Source organism: Ceratotherium simum, chromosome 17, assembly GCF_057802395.1.
Source record: "Ceratotherium simum simum isolate JZ-2026a chromosome 17, ASM5780239v1, whole genome shotgun sequence".
NCBI lineage: Eukaryota > Metazoa > Chordata > Mammalia > Perissodactyla > Rhinocerotidae > Ceratotherium > Ceratotherium simum.
In genome coordinates, this window is record NC_141916.1 from 29,537,324 (window position 1) to 29,559,875 (window position 22,552).

The 22,552-nt window shown below is 36.1% G+C and overlaps 1 long non-coding RNA gene across 1 annotated transcript; it reads right to left on the minus strand.

The window, feature by feature from the left end:
• Positions 1 to 533: 533 nt before the first annotated feature.
• On the minus strand, positions 534 to 22,523 carry LOC147914764 (uncharacterized). The gene is made up of 3 exons (XR_015554969.1): positions 22,423 to 22,523; positions 5,420 to 5,565; positions 534 to 950 (listed from the first exon to the last, which is right to left on the minus strand). It is a non-coding gene; the product is annotated as an uncharacterized LOC147914764 (long non-coding RNA).
• Between the last annotated feature and the right edge of the window lie 29 nt (positions 22,524 to 22,552).

Sequence of the window (22,552 nt, forward strand, 5' to 3'; positions counted from 1 at the left end):
GAAAATAATTTTTTTAAATAGTTTTCCAGTTTTCTGGGTATTAATGTTGGAAGAGTAATTTTAAATCATCTTAAGTACAAGAAGAAGTTCTAAGTGTATTTAAAAACATGCGGCTTCATCTAGTAAAAGTGTAGATAGATACTATGACTCAAGTTCAAGGTCTGGACATGGCAAATATTAGAGACTGGGAGTGGAACATCTGTCCAAAAAGTACAAGGAAAAAGAACTTTTGATGGCACAATGTCCGAGTAAGTTGAGTGTTCCCTGAATGAGCAAGTATTTTACTATTTCAAATGCAGCTCTGTGAAGCAAGATGAGGACAGAAAATTATGCCTTCTATTTCACAATAGAGGGTTGTTGTTAAACTTGTGTGCACCAATTTTGGTGAACTGGTAGAAGACGAAGCCACACTGGACTGTTTTATAGATTAAAAAGGAATTGAGGGAAAATGGAGGTAGAGTGGACAAGCATTTCCTTCAAAAGTTTGTTGTATATCAAGCAGACAAATGAGAATGAAACTGGAGAATAAGGAATTCAAGAGGATTTAAAATGGTTTACTTAGTAACTTTGGAACAGCTTTTGTCATAATGTTTCTGTGCTTATTGAAATGATGTAATAAAGATGAAGGGACTTGGGGCCAGCCCTGTGATGTAGCAGTTAAGTGCGTGCAATCAGCTGTCGGAGGCACCTACGCACCACTTGTCAGGCCACGCTATGGCGACGTCCCACATGAAGTGGAGGAAGATCAGCATGGATGTTAGCTCAAGGCCAGTCTTCCTCAGCAAAATGATGAAGATTGGCATGGATGTTAGCTCAGGGCTGATCTTCCTTACAAAAAAAAAAAAAAAAGATGAAGGGACTGGTGTTGCAGAAGGAAAATAACAGAAGCAATGGAGTCTTTCTGTATCTTGATAGTTCATCCTCTGATAGAAGAAGGAACATGTCATCAGCTGTAACCAGGAGAAAGGAAAAAAAAAAAAGAGGCAAATTAAAACTTTCTGAAGATTTCTGAGGAACTGAGTTTTGGTTCATGCATTTTATTTCTTTTCATTTTCTTTTATTAAAGTTAAATTATTATTATAAAGTAGTTCTATAATACTCATAAGAAGTCACCTTTCTTGACTAATTTTTTCATTGCCTGGATTTCAAATTCTATGCTGGAAATTATTTTTCCTCTGTTGTCACCTATTATTTAGATTTTCTGTTGAGAATCCTGAGTTCATTCTGATTTATGATACTTCTTTATAAATTGTTATTCCTTTCTCCACATATAAACTTTTAGAATGTTTTGTGTGTCTACAGGATTTTTAAATGTAATTATGATGTGCTTTTTTCATAAATACTTTTTTTATCCATTAGGCATGGCCCTCTGTGGGCTCTATGAACCTAGAATATGATGCTCTTCAGTTATGTGAAGTATCCTTGAATTATTTTTGTTAATTTCCTTCTTTTAATTTTGTTCGCTTCTCTTTTTATGGAACTGCATTTACAATAATATATTTGACTTTATTATTCCTCAAATTTATATCTCCTTTCTCTCTATTTTTATCTTTTATTCTACTTTCAAAGATATTTCCTCAATTTTATCTTCTAATACTTCTAAAATACTTATATTTTGTTTATAATATCTCATTTTCCCTCAGCTCTTTTAAAAGAGCATCTTATTTTGTGTTACAGATGCAATATATCTTTTACTTCTATTATGATATTAATTATATATTTTTGACTTCTATCATTCATGAATTTTCTTAATTTTTTCCATTTATTTTTTTCTTTGTTTGTTCTTTTTGTTTTTACTGATGGTATTTTTATCTCTGACTTTTGTGTTGGAGACCTTGCTCAACGTCTGGTGATATGTAGCTCTCAACACAAATTTGAAGAGGTGGCAATGAAAAGCTAATTGGGAGTTTTAGGTTTGTGGATTGGCTAGTTGATTGGTAGTTTTTCTGTATAATGGAGATCAAATTCATTAGTCTACTTCCAAAGACTACTTCTGAAAGTTCTTTTCCCTAAGACCATTTTATTTTCAGAGATTGGAAGTTAAAGCTTAGTGGCAAATGTTCTGGAGGTAGAGCAGAGGAATGGAGCTGGCAATCTCACTATACAATTTTTGGATTTTCATGTGATACTCTTCTTTTTACCATGATACATTAATTTTTGTCTATATACTTTTGGTATAGTATACTCAAGTTTATAATCATGATAATTTAAGCCTCCTGTTTCCTACTGGGGTAGAAGATGGATGGCCATCTCTCTTCGTAAGGTATTTTGTGGCATCTGTGTGTCCGAATGCTTCTTTATTGAAATTCAACCAATTCTCCTGCTTTCTACCCGCTCTAGTTTCCCAAGTTGCAGGTACTCACTGCCTCCAATTTAAGAGCCTCTCTTGGGCTGAAAATTTCCTTGCTTTTTTTTGTCATCTTCCTCCAAATGTTTTCTGCAGCAGAGAACTTTCTTCAGTAAGTCGTTTATTACTCATTTATCTACTGTCTATCTTCCAAAATTGCAATCATCTCTGACGCTCTTTTCACACTGTGTTATTACTTTTTAAATGTATTTGTAATTACTTTATAATGGTTTCAAGAAGAAGAAAAGATAAATAAGTGCATTTAATCTGCCTTTTGAAAAGAAAATCTATCATTAAAGTGTGAGGCAAAGTCAGTTGAAAGGAAGAGGGATAAAAGAAAGAAGGTTTTAGAAGAAAGGAGCATTCAGAAAATAACTGTCTTGGTTTTTAAAATATCAAGCCTATTTCTGCAACGTGGTAGGCATTTACAGATTGTGATAATGAATTTATTGTGTAACCAGCCTGCTTGGTTGTACAATTTTTTTCCCAGCAACATTTAGCTGTTCAGATGTAGACTAGAGAAGAGAGGTAATTTGAGTTGCCTCAAGATTAGACTACAGTCTGGTGTCTACGGCAGAGGTAGAGATAAGCAAGGGAGTAGAGGTTGTTTTCAAGGGACTGGTTTTAATGATAGACCGTGGAGTCTAACCTGAGCAAAAGGGAAATACAGTCAAAATGGTGATTGACGCATAGGAAGATCAATTGATTAAATATCACAAAGTGGTGAAATATCATCTATAACACAAGGACATGAACAAGTAATTTGGAGAGGTTGGAGACTGTAGTCAGAGTGACGTGTTAATTGTGGCACAGTTTCTCACGTTGACAAGCTCTAGGATGTGGTCATAGAGCAGAGGCTGAGGTGGACTAGAAGTAAAGGTCACCAGCGTTAAAGATGCACAGAAACTGAGGGGCCCGAGGATCACACAGACCTGTTTGACCACCGGGATCTTAATTTTTTCATGAATTATTTGATATTTGAACGTAAACTGTTGAATATTTGAAAGTGCTCTCTTACAGATTGTCTTTTTGGTTATGTTATCAAATATCTTTTTTTGGGTCAAGAACTTTGAAATAGAAATTTAATGAGATATTTATCATATGATTATAGTATTAACATTATGAATCCAATTATAGTAATTTAAAAGAACAATGAACATGGTCAAAATTGCCTGCAGGAGGATAATTGGAGTAGGTTTCAGCTACTTTTTAGTTAAATTAACTCTCATAAAAATGTTTAAAAATCAGAATTGTAGAATAATTGCAAAATAATTGTAGAATAACAGCAGAAGTAGGCACTTATTTTTGTTTTTTCGCTACTCCTCAGTATGGACTACATGCTACTGGGACTGAAAAGCACCTGTATTCTGAATACATTCTAGTTTGAATGAATATTTCTAAATTAGGCGGAGCTGGGCAATAAAGAAAATATTTCTAGCCAATCGTTGTGAACCTGTAAAGATATAGGGAAGCTTTGCTCCTTTTATATTTAAAGGTACCTTCTGGCACATGTGCGTGAACAGATTTTTGAGCTTTTAGTTGAAAATAAAAATTTTTGCAAGCAAAGTTTATGCTCCTATGAATACTTTCTATACATTAGTCTAATTAACATCTCAATCAGTACTGTGGTTGCTTAGACTTGTAGTGACTAATAAGGCTTGTACTGACATATCTCCAGTTTGAAGCAAACCATCAGCTCTGTAGGTATGTGCATGCGTGTGCCCCATGCTCTTTCTCTGTCTCCTCTTCTCATGCACCTTTCCAACTTTGAAGCCCGAGAGGTTAGGACAAACCTCTAATGATACCCTTAAGGGCAGGCTGTTTTCAAGGCAAAGACCAGAAACTTTCATTTCAGGTCAGTCTCCATGCGGCTGCCTTTAAAGTTCATCTGAATTAACATTCAGTGATATTTTTGTCAGATGTAACTGCAAGTAGCATCATTACAGTGGAATAGTAATGCAAATAACTCTGCATAGCTCCATTAAATGCCACATTGTTCTATAATGGAAGTGACATTTCATTATTTCTCAAACATCAAATGCATCATGGCACTCATTGCCAGTTATACTTTAGGCACATTAATATTTGTGGCAGCTCTGATAACTCCAGGAAGAGTAAAGAGAACAAGGATGACTGATAGGGGCATAATAGTTACCAGATACGCTTATGAAGCCCGATAAAAATGAGCCATGAATAGAGTGTATAATTAACAGTGACCTTATCTACCCTACCGATAGAGCCAGTGAACCCGTCATACTGACATCCAGAAACACATATATCCTGATTCCCTTAATTGCCTAAGAGATACTGCCAGTGAGTTAACTTTTGTGAGATACTTTGGGCTTACTCAGGTACTTTAAAAAAATTCTCTTGCACAGCACAGTGCAAGTGCTCTCATTGACAAAATCTGCTGGATTTTAAAATAGGATTGTCAAAACAGAGTATTCAAAACCAAACGGAAAAATTTTAAGTGCCACTGTAAGCTCCTAGAAATGAGGTGCAAAAATAAGATGATAAATAAAAGAAAGATTTAGGAATGTTGTCATCCAGCAGGGTGAGGGAGGGGCAGATTTAATATTGTATTCACTAGAGGAAGTAGGATTTAATCAATCCTAATTCTAACTATCAGCGAACTATCTATTATATAAATGCTGGCAAAGTTTAAGAAATAACTTTTCCAAAGACCCATAGGCGTAGAAAATAAACAACAAATATAGATATTTACGGAGGGAAGGACCAAGGATCATAAATTGATTTGGGATCCAGTAATTATGTGCACCGATGAAATTGATCCCTCAATTCAATCCAATTGTAGCGGATGTTAGGATTCCGCCACAGGCCATCACCTGCTCTACTGGCTCGTTGCAAATTTGTAGTCTAATTTCAGGAGGAAGTAAGGGGCTTTAGATATGATTTTCTATTTCACAATATGGGAGGATTATTTAGCAGGGAAGAAATAGTTCAGGGGAAGGGCCGGGTGAAAAGAGTCTCAGGAGGTAGAGGCATCTCAAGCTAGCTGCGTACTTTGCACCCGGAAGAATGTGATGCAGAGAAGAAAGAGTAAAGAAATACCTCCTCCCTGGAGCTGCACGGCTGGTATGAAGTTGGCTCTGCAGGGATGGAATGGACCTCTCGGGAAAAGAAGACCTAGCCATCCTTCACTGAGGCGTAGCAAGAATTCATGGGCATTCACAGGTTCCAGGATTTTGATAAGAAATCTAGAAATAAAAACATTCACTTGATAATTAATTAATTACATTTAAAATAATTTATTGTTTACTTGAAATTAATTGTTAGAATCACCACATGATCCAGCAATCCCACTTCTGGGTATTTATCCAAAAGACTTGAAAACAAGATCTTGAAGAGATATTTGCACTCCTATGTTTATTGCAGCATTATTCACAGTAGCCAAGAGATAGAAGCAAACTAAATGTCTGTTGATGGAGAAATGGATAAATAAAATGTGGTATATACATACAGTAGAATATTATTCAGCCTTAAAAAAGAAAGGAATCCTGTCAGATGCTATAACATAGATGAACCTTAAGGACATTATGATAAGTGAAAAAATCGACACAAAAGGACAAATATTGTATGATTCCACTTATATGAAGTACCCAGAGTAGTCAGATTCATAAAGACAGAAAGAATGATGGTGGTTGCCAGGGGATGAGAGTAGGGGAAAATGGGGAGCTGCTGTTCAATGGGTATAGAATTTTAGTCATGCAAGATGAAAAAGTTCTAGAGATCTGATGTACAATAAAGTGTATATTGTTAACAATACTGTACTGTACACTTAAAAATTTGTTAAAAGGGTAGATTTCATTTATCTTTTTTACCGCAATAAAAAAATAATCATTAATGATTAAAGATTTAAATATTAATTCATTCATTCCTTCATTAATTTATTAAACATCTAATTTTAGCATTCACTCTGCCAACCCTAATAGATAATGCAGCTAACTAGAAATAGGACTACTCTCTCCCTTACAGTGTAGAACAGAGTTCACATTTCACATACATTTGAAGACATCCTGGCATGAAACACACTGCTCTGGCCATTAGGTAAGTTAAGTGGGGATATGCATAATGTAACATCATTTTAATTTAAATGGCCACCCAGTAGAGAGAAAGTGATCAATCTGATTGTGGCTGAAAATGGAAAGATGAAAGCTAAGTAACTAAACAGACGAGCAGGAGGGATGCCTCAGGGATGGGCTTTGTTCAAATCATAAATTCCTTGAGACATAGTGGGTCTTATCTAAGATAGCTTGACTCTAAGACTATTCATTGCAAGATGTAGGCAAGGAGTGGGAGACAGTGCATCTAGCAAGCAGAGATTGTTACTACCAGGAGGATAGCAGTGTGGGATAATGTCAAATACTGTAAAGGATCTGTGATTTTCACCCTATTTGCAAACTAATATGTTAGCCTGCCATAGTTTCATAGATGTTGGCAAAAAATACAAGACTCGTAAGTCAGAGACAAAGGACTTTATTACTCACAGCAAAGCAGGCAGCGTGAGCTTCGTGTTTGCATCTGTTCACTTTGTTCCCAAGTCTCACGAGGGTGATGCAGAGTAGCCCAGGTAGATGCTGGACACAGTGGGTTCATGTCACAGCTTGGGAATCCAAGTCTTTTATAATGGGCTGTAAGTAAACTTGCCCTACCTTTATTTCACAGGGAGATATTATCTTTATCATACTGGAGAATACACAAATCTGCCCTTGCTTCTGAGGAAGATGCTATCTCTGTCTTGCAAGTCTGTTAGCTATACAAATATCCTTGAAAAGATAGTCCAGAACAAAGGCTACCATTGCCTCTGCTACAAAGCTTCTGCACCTACAGAAATGTGAGAGAGGGGCCAGCCCCGTGGCTTAGTGGTTAAGTGCGTGCGTTCCACTACTGGTGGCCTGGGTTCGGATCCCAGGTGCACATCGACGCACCACTTGTCTGGCCATGCTGAGGCGGCATCCCACATACAGCAACTAGAAGGATGTGCAACTATGACATACAACTATCCACTGGGGCTTTGTGGAGAAAAAGGGTAAAAAAAGGAAGAGGATTGGCAATAGATGTTAGTCAGGGCCAGTCTTCCTCAGCAAAAAGAGGAGGATTGGCATGGATGTTAGCTGAGGGCTGATATTCCTCAAAAAAAAAAAAAAAAAAGAAATGTGAGAGACCAGTGGAGAATCATCTCCAAACAGGTAGGATCCTCTTTAGTTTAGCCATTTCAGGGAAGATTCCAGACCAAGAAACAGTGGAAAAGGTTTGGTGGGAACAATTATTCTAGAATCCAAGGCCCTAATTAGAGCAGGTTACTAAAGCTCAAACCAAGAACCAAGGAAAAAGTCAGTGATGGCCTATCGCAGGGTATGCTGACAGCTCACGAGGTACTTAACTGAAGCAGTAATTCTCATAAGTAATTAACTTATCACTGTTATTCTCATAAGATCATTGACAAGGAAAGCACTATAGGTCCACAGCATCTAAAACTCAGGGCCAGATATGTCTTGGACTGAGAGTTTGGGGAATTTTAGAAAAGTAATACAAGAACCTATGCCAAAAATCATGTAACATCTCCATTGGGATCTGGAGCAGAACCACCTAATAAAGCATATTACTATTTCTACAGCTAAATGTCTGCATTTTAACAGTAAGTGGCACAGGTAAAGATTATAAATATTCTTACAACAGTTGAAGTCAGATTTTGTTGATGAATTGGTTCATGTAAGTTCATTTTCCAATAACTAAGTAAAATGCTTCTGTTCTTCAGAATATTTAACATTAGAATTTCAGAGAAGTGGTTGTGGTTGTGTGTGGATTCTCCTTTTTATGGACAGAAAGTTGAGACTGAAGATATTAGATTAAGTAATCTATCCAGTTATATGTGGCAGAAACAGAATTTAAACTTAACCTATTTGACTTTAAAACCTTGCCACATATCTCTAACCAAATAAAATAAGCATCTTCATTTTTCCCAGAAAAAGGGTGCCTTAAGTTAGGCAATAGAGTTAAGTCCAGATGCACAGTATTACATCAATGTCACATTACCATGATGACTCTTTCAAACAGCAAGAGCTCTCAATTTTCAATATACATAATACTCAGAACTCAGACCTTGAATATAAAAACCTGGCTTCTATAAAACAAATCTAATTTGATCTCTTAAGCTGAACAAGATATTAAGTCAAAAACCATAATGTGGAAATATTGCAACTTGGTATTTTGAAAAGAGACATTGGATAATTGGCAGACATGACTCAATAATAGCTTACCAGAAATTTTGATGAATAATTCTTATTAATATGTCACATATGGTCCTTTCATATGGTTTCATATGTGTATATATATATATGTATATATAAAATATGTATATGTTTATATTTATATATTCTGTTTGATTTTTATATCTCTAAATTTCATGTGTCCATTTGATCTCTACTACAACTCTCTGAAGAAGTCAGAGCAAAACTGGTCTGCTATTCTACAGATACTTATAAATTGTGATTGAAGAAGGAATTAGATTTTCTCGAAGACGTTCACTCTAGTAAGTAGAAGAGTTGGTAGTAGACAGGACCACCACAATCAGCTTAGATTTAGTATAAGCTCTTGTTCTATAATTTAAATTTTTTTTTGACTCCTGAAGTGAAGGGATGAAACCCTGAAAGTTGTTTATTTTAGTTAGAGTTTTGTGATTTCTTCTAAGACTCAGAGCTGTGAATATAGCACTTTATATATACCGTCTTCTTCTGGCTGCCACATGCAGTTGCTTATTCCAACAGTTTCTCTCCTGGTGGGTTACCCACAGTCTTGCGTATTTTGCTGATTTATATCATTGCTTTGCCTTCCCAGCAGGTCAAAAGACAATTTATCATTTAACTTCGGAGATACTTTTGTGAATAATATGTCTGAAAATGTTTGCCATTTATCTCAATTTTGTAAGTGAAGAAATGATTTTTCAGCATTTATTTTAATGTTGTTACATCTGTATTCTTATTTTTACGGCGGCTAGCAATCGTTAGCAATTTTAGAAAGCTGGGCCAACTTCCATTAGGCACTTTAGCATTTGGCTGATCTTTTAAATCAAGAGGAAAATGCTTAATAAGTCACTAGGCAACATTCTATGCCTAGAATTATTCTAATTTTCTCACTGTCAGATGAGCTTCTCTCCCTAGATATTTCAAACACCTTACTTTTTTGTTACAAGGACATTTTAAAGTTTCACACACTTGTATAAGATTAATTTCTGTCCCTCCAGCAGAAGTTTTCACCTTTTATTTTGTTAATTAAAATCTCCCCTCCTGCAGTTCAGGGGTTATTTAATCATTATTTAAATCTGTGATTTCACCTAATATGCTGGCATGTAAAGATTTAATCAACTACTTTGTTCATTAAATCAGTATTTACTAAACATCTATTAAGCAATTATAGCAAATATGAAAATCCCAGACAAAAAAATTTTAAGGGTGTGAAAATGTAACATGTTTTATTTTCCTGTCAGAACAGAATGTCCACCTCAAGGTTTGATTCCACTTGATGGCTGAAATCCTTAACCTAGTCAATAACTGAAAAAAATCAATAATTTTAGTTTCATTTAAAAAAAGAATTCTCAAACATTTAAGATCAGGCAAATATTCTCTATTAATATTTACTTACTCTTAAATATTTATTACGTAATATTTGACATATACCAAAGAATACATATAATATATATGTAAATTATAAAGCTAATAATTAAAAGAAGCCTTAAATTATTTAATACCTAGAATATTGCATCTTCCTGGGTACTCCTTCTCTGTCCCTTAGCACCACCTCCAAGGTAACCACAATCTTGAATTTTAAAATATTCTCTTTTAAGATGTAGCTATGGCTTGATAACATATTAGATATCCCCAAACTATGTATTTCTTCCCCATGCTTGTTCTTGAACTTTATACAAATGATATCATATTTTATGCAGTCTTCTACCACTTACTATTTTTTACTATGTACTCTGTTTCTAAGATTCATCCACACTCCAAAAATGAAAATTCCAGTCAAAACAACTTCACTAGTAAATCATCCCAAAAACTTAAAAGGATATGACATCAATCTTCCAGAGAATAAATTAAAAAGCAACACTTCCCAGTTATCTAATGAGGCCAACTTACTGTGACACCAAAATCTGACAATGACATTAGAGAAATGATAATGACAAGAAAATTTTACCAAAAGCATGGATAAAAAAATCCGTAGCAAAATATTAGCAAATCAAATCCATACATATAAACAAAAGATAACACCTCTTGATCAACTTGAGTTTGCTCTAGGATTGGAGGTTTGGCTTGAAAATATTTTTTGAAAGAATGAACATACCAGAGTTTCATTGTGAAAAATTACTTAGGACTTTATTCTTTCTTTATACATGTATTAAATAAACAAGATTGAATATGTTTCAACAAATAGGAATTTGTTTAAGTACTACTTATCCCCTGGCATTTTGTAGATAATAGGCTTTTTCTCTCTTCTCTGGTATGGTAGTGGTACAAGGATAAAAAATGGAAAAATAGAGATTATACAAAGAGACACATACATATATGGTCACTTGAATTATGTCAATGGTGGCACACAGAGCATTGAAGAATGGGTAGTTTTTCAACAAATCATTCTGGAATATTCAAATATCCGTGAAAGGGAAATAAATTTTGACCGCTCAGTCAGTTCCAAGTAGATTATAGATCTAACTGTTAAAGGCAAAACAATAAAGTTTCTAGAGTATAATGTAGGAAGACACCTTGATTATTTTAGTAGAAAAAGATATTCTTAAAAGAAGCCCTAATGTAAGAAAATAATAAAATGACTACATTGAAATTATGAATTGCTGTTCATCATACCCACCAGTAAGAGGCGGAAAAGCCACAGAATAAGAGCTGTTATTTAGAATATATATTACTCCCAAAAAGCTGGTTTCTAGAACATGTAAAAACTTTTTGTCACACGTCAATTTTAAAAAACCAAAAAGAACCTAATAGAAAAATGGGCAAGAGATTTTACCAGATTCATCACAAAGAGAAATCAGAATGACCAATAAACATATGAAAAGTGTTTGTTCTCATTAGTAATCAGGAAAATGTATATTAAAACTGCATGAGATACCACTAGCTACCCACAAGAAAGCTGAGAATTAAAAGCAAGTGTTGGTGAGGATGTGAGCAAAGGGAACTCTTATGCACTGCTGTTGTTCCCCATAAATGAGTCTAAACACTGTGGAAAAGAGTTTTTCAGTATTTCCTAAAATTGAATATATACGTACTTTATGACAAAGTAGTTGCACTCCTAGGTACACCAAAAAAATGTATAAACAAGGGCACCAAGATACATGTATAAAATTGTACAAGGCAGCACTATTCATAATAGTTCAAAACTGGAAACAAGCCAATTGTCCACCAATAAAAGAGTACATGATACATTCACAGCATGTAATAATACTTTTCAATGAAGTGAATTACTACCTGTGGCAATATAGATGAAACTCAGAAACACAAGGTTGAGTGAAAGAAGCCAGATGTACAATGAAGCAATTTCCAAAAACTAAACAAAAGAAATCAAGGACTCTGCATCCAGCCAAGATATGTTTCAAGTGTCAAGGCTATAGAAAAACAATCTTGAACATGCATAGACTGAGGGGATATTTTATCCATGAGTCTTATTGAGATACCTACTAGGGAATGAGCTTCTTCCAACAAAGAGATGACTAGGAAAACTTCAGCAAAATAAGTGATATGCTTAATATACTTAATTGTAGGAACCAAAACAGAAGTTGTAGTAAGAGTGGAAGAATAATATATAAATGTTACATGTTCTGGAAAGTAATAAAGTAACAAAACTAAAATAATTTTGTCACATGTGTAGACTTGTGTGTCCACCACCCCAGTTAAGATACAGAATAGTTCTATCATAAGGATCCCTTGTGCTGTCACAATTACCTTCTTCCCTCTCTCCATCCAGGTAACCACTAACTGGATATTTTTAAAGCAATAAGTAAATTTTAAAAATTATCACCTTAAACATGTATGTCAGCATTTTTTAAATACAGTTAGACAAGTTGATACTAAAACCCATAGAGAAAAATAAACTGCAGATTGAGTGGTGGCATAAACGGAGAAAAATGAAACCTTATAAGAAACAGGAGGGAGAAGATGAGTGTAAAAGAGGCTAACTAGGATTCAAAATCTATATTAATACAAGTTTGTTAAATTTTACTACTTTTTTTAAGAAAGACTGTTGCATGGCTAAAACACTACTGCAAGCAAAGTTAAAAAACAAATGACACATTGGGAGTAAATAAGAGCGACGTCCAAAATAGATTAAGGAATATTAGAACTAATATAAAAGAATGCTTAAAAATTGAAGGGAGAAAAGGCCAGAAACCTGATACAGAAATGGGGGAAAAATTCACGGAAAATGATATTAAAAAGGCCTTAAACATATGAAATGATGTTCAAGTTCACTCATAATAGTTCAATGCAAATTAAACTACACTGAGATCCATTTCTCAACCATCAGAGTGTCAAAAATGCAAGACCGTCAATCAATATTCTATGTTCCATCCGGCTTGGAATAACAGGCACTCGCACACATTGTTGATGGGAATGTAGTTTGGTGCAACATTTAAGGAAGGTAATTTGGCATTATGTGACAAAACTTTGTATGTAGATTTACCTCTGAGCCAGCAACTGCACTTTTAGAAATTTAGATTTATATCTGGGTTAATGGTGTATGGGATTTCTTTGTACTATTCTTCTCCATCAAAATAAAACTTAACAAAAAGAATTCTATGGTGTCGATAATCAGAACAGTATGTTTGGGGAGGAGCATTTGGGAGGGTGAATAAGGGGGTTCTGTGGTGCCGACACTATTCTATTCCTTAATCTGGGTGGCTACATAGGAGTTCCTTTTGCTGTAATTCATTGGAGCGAATATTTACATCTTGAGCACTTTTTGATAAATGTTATATTTCAATTAATAAATTAACAAAGAGATTATATTTGAGTTGTAAGTCCTTTGTTGTTACTGAATAGAATAGACCATAATATTATTCTATTATGTGAAAAATAATAAATTATGTATGCTTCATGATCAACATTTGGGTTCTTACCAGTTTGGAGTTATTAAGAACAATGTTTACATGAATTTTCTGTAAGTGTCTCCCCAGGGATGTATACTTGTGAAAGGACTAAGTCATAGGATATGAACATGTCCAACTTTACATGATAATGTCAATTGTTTTCCAAAGTGTTTCTAACAATTTATTCTCCTGGCAATGGTTTATAGCAATTTCTCTTGACTCACAATCTCTTCACCAAAAAGTATTAACAAACTTCTTAATTAGTGCCTGTCGGTGGGGGAGGGGTACTTGGAAATTTCTTCAGTTCCTATGTGCCCACCAATTCAACAAAAAATGTATTTATGCCATATATATATATATTTTTTAAACCAGGAAGGCCAATCAGAGAATATGGTCTATTTTATTGTTAGAAGGTAAAGACCAGTAATTTTTAGATTTTAAAATCAATCAGTTCAAGATTTGTTCTCGTTTCGCCTCATCTCCAAAGTATTATATAAGTTCTAAGAGGCTCTTGTGGCAGCAGCTGTGGGTGGGATATCTGTTTCATGGCAGTCCCTCATTTTTATGTTGGTATCTGTCGAGGCTGACATTCCCATTGGGTCCTTGGGCAAGGTTCTGTCTCTTTGTTGACACCCACTGTGGTGTCTGTGTTCCCACTTGGTCTCTGGCTGCTTGATCTGTATTGCAGCACCTTCCTCTTGTCATCTCAAAACGTTTTCAAAGTCCATACATCTCTTCACCTAACTTTCAAACCATTTTCAAGGGCACAGAAAAATTACACTACTCTCCCATATCACTTCAAGGGTGTGAAAGACTTGATCAGGCTGCCCTTGGCTCCCTGTTTAGCCATCCCCATTGAGACGGGGACTTCTGCAAGGCTCCTGTTCCCAGGGTCTCAGAGAAAAAGCTGAGCAAAAGTACTCTGTATTCTCAGATGCACACACACTTCTGGAGATGCTACAGTGGCCTCTTTATCAGGACCAGGGCACAGACATCCCTAGGTCCTACCAACTTCTCACTCTCTTGTCACATCTCCCACTCTTTCCACTGTGCCTCGGAGAATGTCATCTAGTTGGGGATAGAACAGTGTACTTTCTTCCAAATTTTTCCTGTCTTGCCTTTAGGCTTAAAAATCAAGAGGAGTCTGGTGTCTTGATTTTCTGGTTCTGCTGTGAAAAATTCTCTAAAGCCATGGATGCTTTTAGTCTACCAGTTGAAATTGACTGGTAGTTCTGGGATGAGCAAAGTAGGTGGCAGTTTATGGAAGTAAACAAAGAGTATTTTACAGAAGAAATAAATAACGGACGTTGATCATTGTTTTGTGCAATGTCCTGCCATTTAAGCAAAATGCAGACGTATGTGGAGCATGCAGCTGTGTAAGGGGGCTTGTTAGCCTCAATCCTTGGGTCTACTTGTCTTCAACGTCAATGACATAAAACACTGCTCCCTTTCTAGGTCAGCTGCTCTCTGACTACATTCTCTCTCCTCCATGAGGTACAGGTCTCAGACAGCAGACACGGCACCAACTGTTCTTTAAATAACACTCTTCCTTCCTCGCTCACATAACAAGAATCAATTCTGCACAAAAGAGGAGAGAGAAAAGAAGAGTGGAGCAGAACCAATGCCCAGAAGCAGGCCAAAACATGAATTTTTTTTCTCCTCCTTTGATACTCTGGAGCCTTTACTAAACACATTTCCCAGCTCCTAAGCAACAATCATCTCCCTTTGGACACTTGAATACCATGCAACTCTAGTTCTGAGGCTTCTGCTCCTTGGCTTCTTCCCAGATGGAAATGCCCGTGGGAGTGGTACGCAACTCAAATCCCTTTTGTGAGGTCATTAGGTGTTTCTGTAGAGAAAGTTTACAGGTTCTAAACAGGCCCTGTATTCTCTCAGCTGTGATTTCAGATGTGCTGGGAAGTTCAATTGTCGAATGAGAGTCTCAATCTGATTGGAACCAACCGGATTGTTCTATAACCAGGAATTTTTCCTTTGGGGGAAGGAAGTTCAGTAAGCTTAAAGATCCTTTACAGTTTAATTTGAGTTAGTGTTTTGCATGTAAGTATAAATAAAACACTGCCTTTGAGAAGTTAACCATTAAGATTTCATTCAGTTAAGACTTATTTAGATGAAATTCCTATTAAAATGAAAAGTGCAAATATGTTGCCAAGTATTCATTAATACATGGGTTTGGTTTTTTTATTTTTCAGTACCAAACAAGATTGAGAAAATAAAGAGAATTAACCCTGTGTGGATTTGTTGAGTATTATTTGGCTCTTAGTATTCTCAACAAAATGTTGGAATCAAAATCAGAAGGCGGCGAAGCAGCAGCAGCAGCAGCAGCTATGAACTATAAATTTTGATAAGTGATTGAAAGTTCTGGAGCACTAGATTTTTCCAAATTATGTCAGTCCTATATGCATCATCCAATAGCAGCCTAAAGATACTATATTAAATTTTGTAGTTTTAGGAAACATAAAGAAGATGAGAAGACATTCAGAAATCTTTGCCTACTTTTTGCTTTTGCTATGAAAAAGGTCTCCTTTGTAGTAATCTTTCTTATGTCATTGGAAATGCAAAAAGAGCTAAATTTGTGCATTCCAAATTTTTCAGAGATAAGGGAATTCCCTGTGTTGTGTCTATAGAGCCCTAGCTAGATATGACATTTAGTGGGATTAGAAGTTCTGTTGGACAATGAAAGCACTTAAATTAGCTTGACTTATTTGTTTGTTGGCTTGGTTTGGTTTTTTGTGTGTGTGTGATGATTTGAAGATAATGTGATTCTAAAGTCACTCCCCTAGGAAAATTAATACATACTATAATACAATACAGTTAGAATAAAATGGAAGTAAGTTTTCAAGCCTCTCCTACTCCCTTTATAGGAGTAATTTGTAAAGAAAATACTTTCCCAATTGGCCTTGATCTGTGCTTTTGAAAATAACAGTAAGGGAAACCTCTGCCATTGACCTTTTAGAGTTAAGGAGAGTTCAATTAGGTCTATGAACTGAAAATATTGTAGAATCAAGGGAAGTCAGGAAAGAGTTTCATAATTACACACAGTGGAAAAGAGTGAAGAGGATTAATTGGGGTTAAAGTCCAAGATGAGATGTTCTCCATGGAGTCTTTCCTGTTGCCTCATTGTGAATCTTTTATTTCCTTCATTGTTCTGAAACAATCATTTTAAGAATTCTGATAAAGATGTAATTCAGAGTTATTGAGTATTCAGCCTCTGATCATTTTAAAGTGCTTTACAGGGCCGGCCCCGTGGCTTAGCGGTTATGTGCGCGCACTCCGCTACTGGCAGCCCAGGTTCAGATCCCAGGCGCGCACGAACGTACCGCTTCTCCAGCCATGCTGAGGGCACGTCCCACATACAGCAACTAGAAGGATGTGCAACTATGACATACAACTATCTACTGGGGCTTTGGGGAAAGAAAGGAGGAGGATTGGCAATAGATGTCAGCTCAGAGCCAGTCTTCCTCAGCAAAAAGAGGGGGATTAGCATGGATGTTAGCTCAGGGCTGATCTTCCTCACAAAAAAAAAAAAAAAAGTGCTTTATAAAATAGTGGCACATAACTAACACATGCAAAAATGTATATATTTTATAATAATAACACTATTAAGGATAATAAAATTAATATACACACACCAGTTTAAAAATTAGAAGAAAAATATTTTTTTGAAACTTATGGTCAAAATCAAAATCTTTTTCAATCCTGGATAAAGAGATTTTATTAGCTCACCTAGCCTCCCTTCTTCCTGCAACCATGCTGCAGCTGCTTTCTTTCCTTCCATACAGTCTACTGTTAACATGGTAAGTGGTCTCATTCTTTTTTGCCATGTTGCAACAGCCTTATATTGGAGCCTGATTAAATCTAATTATTATTGTTAATTAATAATAATGTATTTTATTAAGGGTAAGGAAATAAATCCATAACTTTTTTTGACCATAAGACTAATTTAAATTTGATGTAGTTCAAATTGGTAATTCCCCTAACACGATGACACCTGGAAAGAATTTAGACTCCCAGAATTGGTTTAATTCATATTTCCATTAAATCAAGGAAATGATTGAAGAGCTGTGGCTGGCACTGTGACCTGAATGACAAAGCTGTGGTGAATTCTGAAACATCTCATACATCTATGCTTCTTCATTCCAATTTTTCCTTTTTTCGTTAGAAAACCCCGAAGCTATTTTACATATATTCGCTAAATGATGCATGAATGTTTAAACCACCCATCAGCTGCAGTCAGCTGTGGCAGGTAGAGAAGTCATTAGAATAGTGATGAACCATAAACTTGACTTTGAATTAAAAAGCATATGGTTGAAAATGGAAGGAAAAACAGTTTTTCTACTTCCCTTCTATGTGAATTATGCAAACACAAGCATATACAAACCTGATGCAAAACTCATTGTTCTCGTCTCTGGTCTCTTTTGAGACCTGCACTTCTATTTTGACATGAGATAAAGAATGTGTTTGTTCGTGTGTGGGTGTGTGTGTTTTAACCCAATCCCCCCTTTTTTTTAATGACCATGTTTGTTTCTGAGGAATAGTTGATGACGGGAGTTTTACAGCAGAAAGCCAGTGTGACTCAGAGTGAAGTGACTTGCCAGATCCAGGAGAAGTAGCAGCTTTACTAGGTGAGGTGGGTGTCTTTTGTTTTCATCCTCTAAACACTAGTTCCCTCTTTTTTTTTAAACTATTTTAAATTACACTTTTTTTACTTATATATAATTGTTTTCGTTGTTCAAGTAATATACTTTTTTGAGATATAATTTACATTCAGGAAAGTTCACTCAAAAAGGTTTATAGTTGTATGAAATTTGTAACAGCTTTATTGAGGTATAATTAACATATTATAAATATAACTTTTTTAAAGTGTACAATTTGTTAAGCTTTGACATTAATACATCCATGAAATCAGCACCACAATCAAAATAATGAACATATACATCTTTCCCCGAAGTTTCTCATACCTCTTTGTAATCTCTCTCTCGTCCCTCCCTGCTCCCACTCTTCCTGTCTCCAGGAAACCACTGCTATGTTTTCTGTTATTATGAATTTGTACTTTCTAGAATTTTATATAAATGGAATCATACAGTATGTGATTTTTTTTGGTCTGATTTCTTTCGTTCAGCATAATTATTTTGAAATTAATTCATGTGGTTACAGTTATCAATAGTTCTTTCTTCTAATTGCTGAGTAATATTCCATTGTTTGAATGTACTACCATTTGTTCACCTGTTGATGAACATTTTTTATAGAGCTGCTGTGAACATTCACACGTAAGTCTTTTTATGGAATATGCTTTCATTTATTTTGATTAAACATACCTAGGAGTGAAATGGCTATATCATATGATAAGTGTATACTTAACATTTTAAGAAACTACAAAAGTGTTTTCTAAAGTGGTGATATCATTTTGCATTTCCACCAACAAGTAATGAGAGTTCCATTTCCCCTATGTCCTCACCAATGCTTGGCATGGTCAGTCTTTTCAATTTTCGTAATTCTATTAAGGATATAATGTTCTCATTTTGTTATAATTTGAATTGTCCTAATGACTAAGCTTTTGAGCATTGTTTATGTGCTTACTTGCTGTCTATTTATCGTCTTTGATGAAATATCTGTTCAGATCTTTAGCCATTCTTAAGTTGGGTTGTGTTTCCTTATAACTGAATTTTGAGAGTTCTCTATATATTTTGGATATAAGTCCTTTATCAGATACACAATTTACAAATATCTTCTTCTGGTCTGTTCGTCTTTTCATTCTCATTCCTATCAAAGAGCAGAAGTTTTTAATTTTCAGTGAAGTCCAATTTATCAATTACTTTTTATGGACATGTTTAATTTTGTCCTCTAAATGCTATCACCCCCTTTTTTGATAGCAGCTCTCCTTGTATCAGTTAGAATAGCTTGGGTTATGCCATAAAAAGAAACAATCTCCCAAGTATCAGGAGCTTATTAAATCAAAGTTCATTTCTTGATGACACTACAAGTTGAACATGAATCAGCAGAAAGCTGTACTCATAACAATAATGCAGGGACCCAGAGCAATGAAGACTTGAGCTCAAAATGCAGTGAGAAGAAAATCTGAACAACTGAGTGAGGCCTTGTCATTCATAAATGATACATATCACTTCTACTCTCTTTGTGTTGGCAAAGCAAGTCATAGAGAAATCTCATTCAGGCAACTAGAAGTCTTTCACTCTTCAATTCCTAAGTCAATGCCCAGGCTCTAGAATCCACTCTAATAAGCAGTGGGATGCTAAGACTTGGCAGACCTCAGCAGAAGAATCTTCTCTAACATTCCTTTCAGGGGTAGACACAGAGAACAGTGGATAAGGTAGAGCCTACTAGGAGGCAAAACCTATGGCCTCCAGAAAGGGAGATCTCAGGACTGGCTCCAATGCCATTGTTGCCTTACATCTTCCTTATCCAATAGCACAGAAAGGATTTTATTGAGGATATTCTGTGAGTTTTTTCACCAGCAATTTTTGCAGATGTCAGGGATGAATAAATTAATCATTTTATAGTTGCTTGTAGAATGACCATCTGGTTCTCAAGGAGAGGAAATTCTACCTTTCAGATATCCCAGATATGCTTCTGGAGACTGCAGTGGAATATGGCTTTTTCTCTTTGGAGAAGAGAGTGGGTTGGCTTTGTTTTTGTATTTTTTTCTAATATAAGAAAAGACCCTTCACGGAATTCTGTGAATGGAGAAAAGAGTGGGCAACTGATGAGAGGAATGTAGCTGTAGATTCTTGCTTTTATCTTTCCACTTTCTTTTGGTAACAGCCTACACTTTGATTTGTAGGAACTGTTCTTCCTCATTGCTGGTGTGACTCCTTGGTGACAGGGGATTGTTTGTGCATTTAAAGATTGTTCATTCTTCTGTCCACTGTGACTGGCCCAGAAATAAACCTGTGAAGCACAGCAGTCAAGTAGAGACCTTCTGTAGAATTTTCTATTTAGATGTTGGGAAAGAAAGGATTTCTTTCCTCGGGGACTGCTATACTTGACTGTTAAATGTCTTCAGCTATCTGTGGGTCCATTCGTCTCTGTTCAAACTACAAGAGAGAAGCCCATATATTGTGGTAAAGAATGAAGAAAACACCCAGAAGGAAATAGATCTGAGAAATTTAGGAAGGAAAGGAGGAATGGAAGCCAGAAGAGAGAAAGAGGAAGATCTGATAATATTATTTGGGTTCATGGAGTCTCTGATGTCATTTTATATCTTGAATTTCCTATCACTTGTTATAAGAGATGTCATCTTTCCCACCTCCCCCAAATTGCATTGATTCTGGTTTTTATATTTTGTCACTGATAGTGACTTATCTAACACACTAAAGTTGTCACAGAAGAATAAAAGGTAATTTATATATATAACTGCCTATCTTTCTTCTTAATAGAAAATAAGATGCACAGAAACAAGGAAGAAAGGGAGGTCATTGTTTCATATCTTGTGCATTTTATTTTCATTTTGAGTTGGGTAATTGTAGGATAAAACCATGTAGCTGGTTTTAGAGATCGGCAGCATGGCTTCCTGAGACATCTGGGAAAGCTCCCCTGTTCTGCTTCCGCTACACTGCATTCATGCATCTATACAGCCTGTACAGATGTAGCCTGTATACAGGCCTACAGACCAGGCTGTGTTACCCTGAAGAGTCCAAATGTGATATTCACGCTGGAATGTACTGCATTCTGCAACCAAATTATTTATCTAATGATCAATCTTTGGATTTGACCGCGTGTGTTACGCCATAACCATTAACTTCCGTATGTGTTAAAGCACTGACCAATAAACAAACAAACGACAAAAAAATACACTGGCTAGTGACAACACCATGAGTCTACTGTCACATTCCCATTAAAACACAAAGACAATCCAAAGAATATAGTTCCTAGATCACCTGTTCTTCATTCAATCTATTTATTTATTATTCAGCACCTACTTTGTACCTTGCCCTATCTAGAAGGTAAAGGTCCCTTTTCTCAACAAGTCCTCAAACTACAACACAGACACAGCAGATAGCTTTCTCTGATGAGGTATAACTTAATCTCCAGATTATAGTTTTCCTGACCTGCTTTGAAAAGAGAGGAAGACCTGTGAAATGTGACTTCAACATTAATAAAAATAGTTATTGCATTTCTCCATTGTTAATGATTAGTATCAATTTATAGTCATAATCTTGTGGTGGTGTCATTTGGGTAAAGATTATTTTCAAATGTCATATTTACTCAAGTAATACAGAGGAGAATCTATACACTCAACTGTGATTAGGGATGCACTAGGCAGCCAGATTTTCGTTTAAGCAAAAATAATTTTGAGGAAGTTAAAAAGATTCGAAGCTACAAAGTAGACACGTGATGAAAAATGTGTCTTAGGCTTGCTTTGAATGACTAGAATTGAATCTCCAAGATTGAAACTTATAAAACTTTATGACAGGGGGAAGTCAAGATGGCGGCATAGGCAGAATCTGAACTCACCTCCTCCTGCAGACACAGCCAATTTACAACTACTGGTGGAAAAATTGCCCCTGAGACAGAACTGAAAGCTGGATAAGAGGAACTCCCGCAACAAGGGACAATCCTGATTGAGGTGGAAGAGGCAGAGGCTCCCTTCTGGAGAGAAAAAACGCCACCTTCACAAGCCGCCAGCTTCATAGCTGCCCGGGAGCAGCCCACAGGTATGCAGCCCTCCCTGGAGGCGCGGGGCCCTGAGACGGGGAGCGCCCCCACTGTGGGCATTTTGTGGACCCAGCACAATCGAGACCAGCAGCATAATATCTGACTTTTCCTGCTACTAAAGCATTGGGGAGTACCCCCAGAAAACCTGGTTCACAAAGAAATTAAAACCAGCTCCTAAAGGGCCTGCGCGCAAACTCACCCGTTTCAGAAAGCATGCTAAAATCACCAGAAAGAAAGGTGCATAGTGATTTGGTGAAAAGAGACTCACCTGATAGGACCTGAGTGCATCTCAGTGAGAGGTAACACCTCTCCAGGGACAGGGACATTGGCAGCGGCCATTGTTGTGGCCTGCGGTGGGCGTGCTGACACAGACACCATTGGAGTTCTCCCTGGGGCCT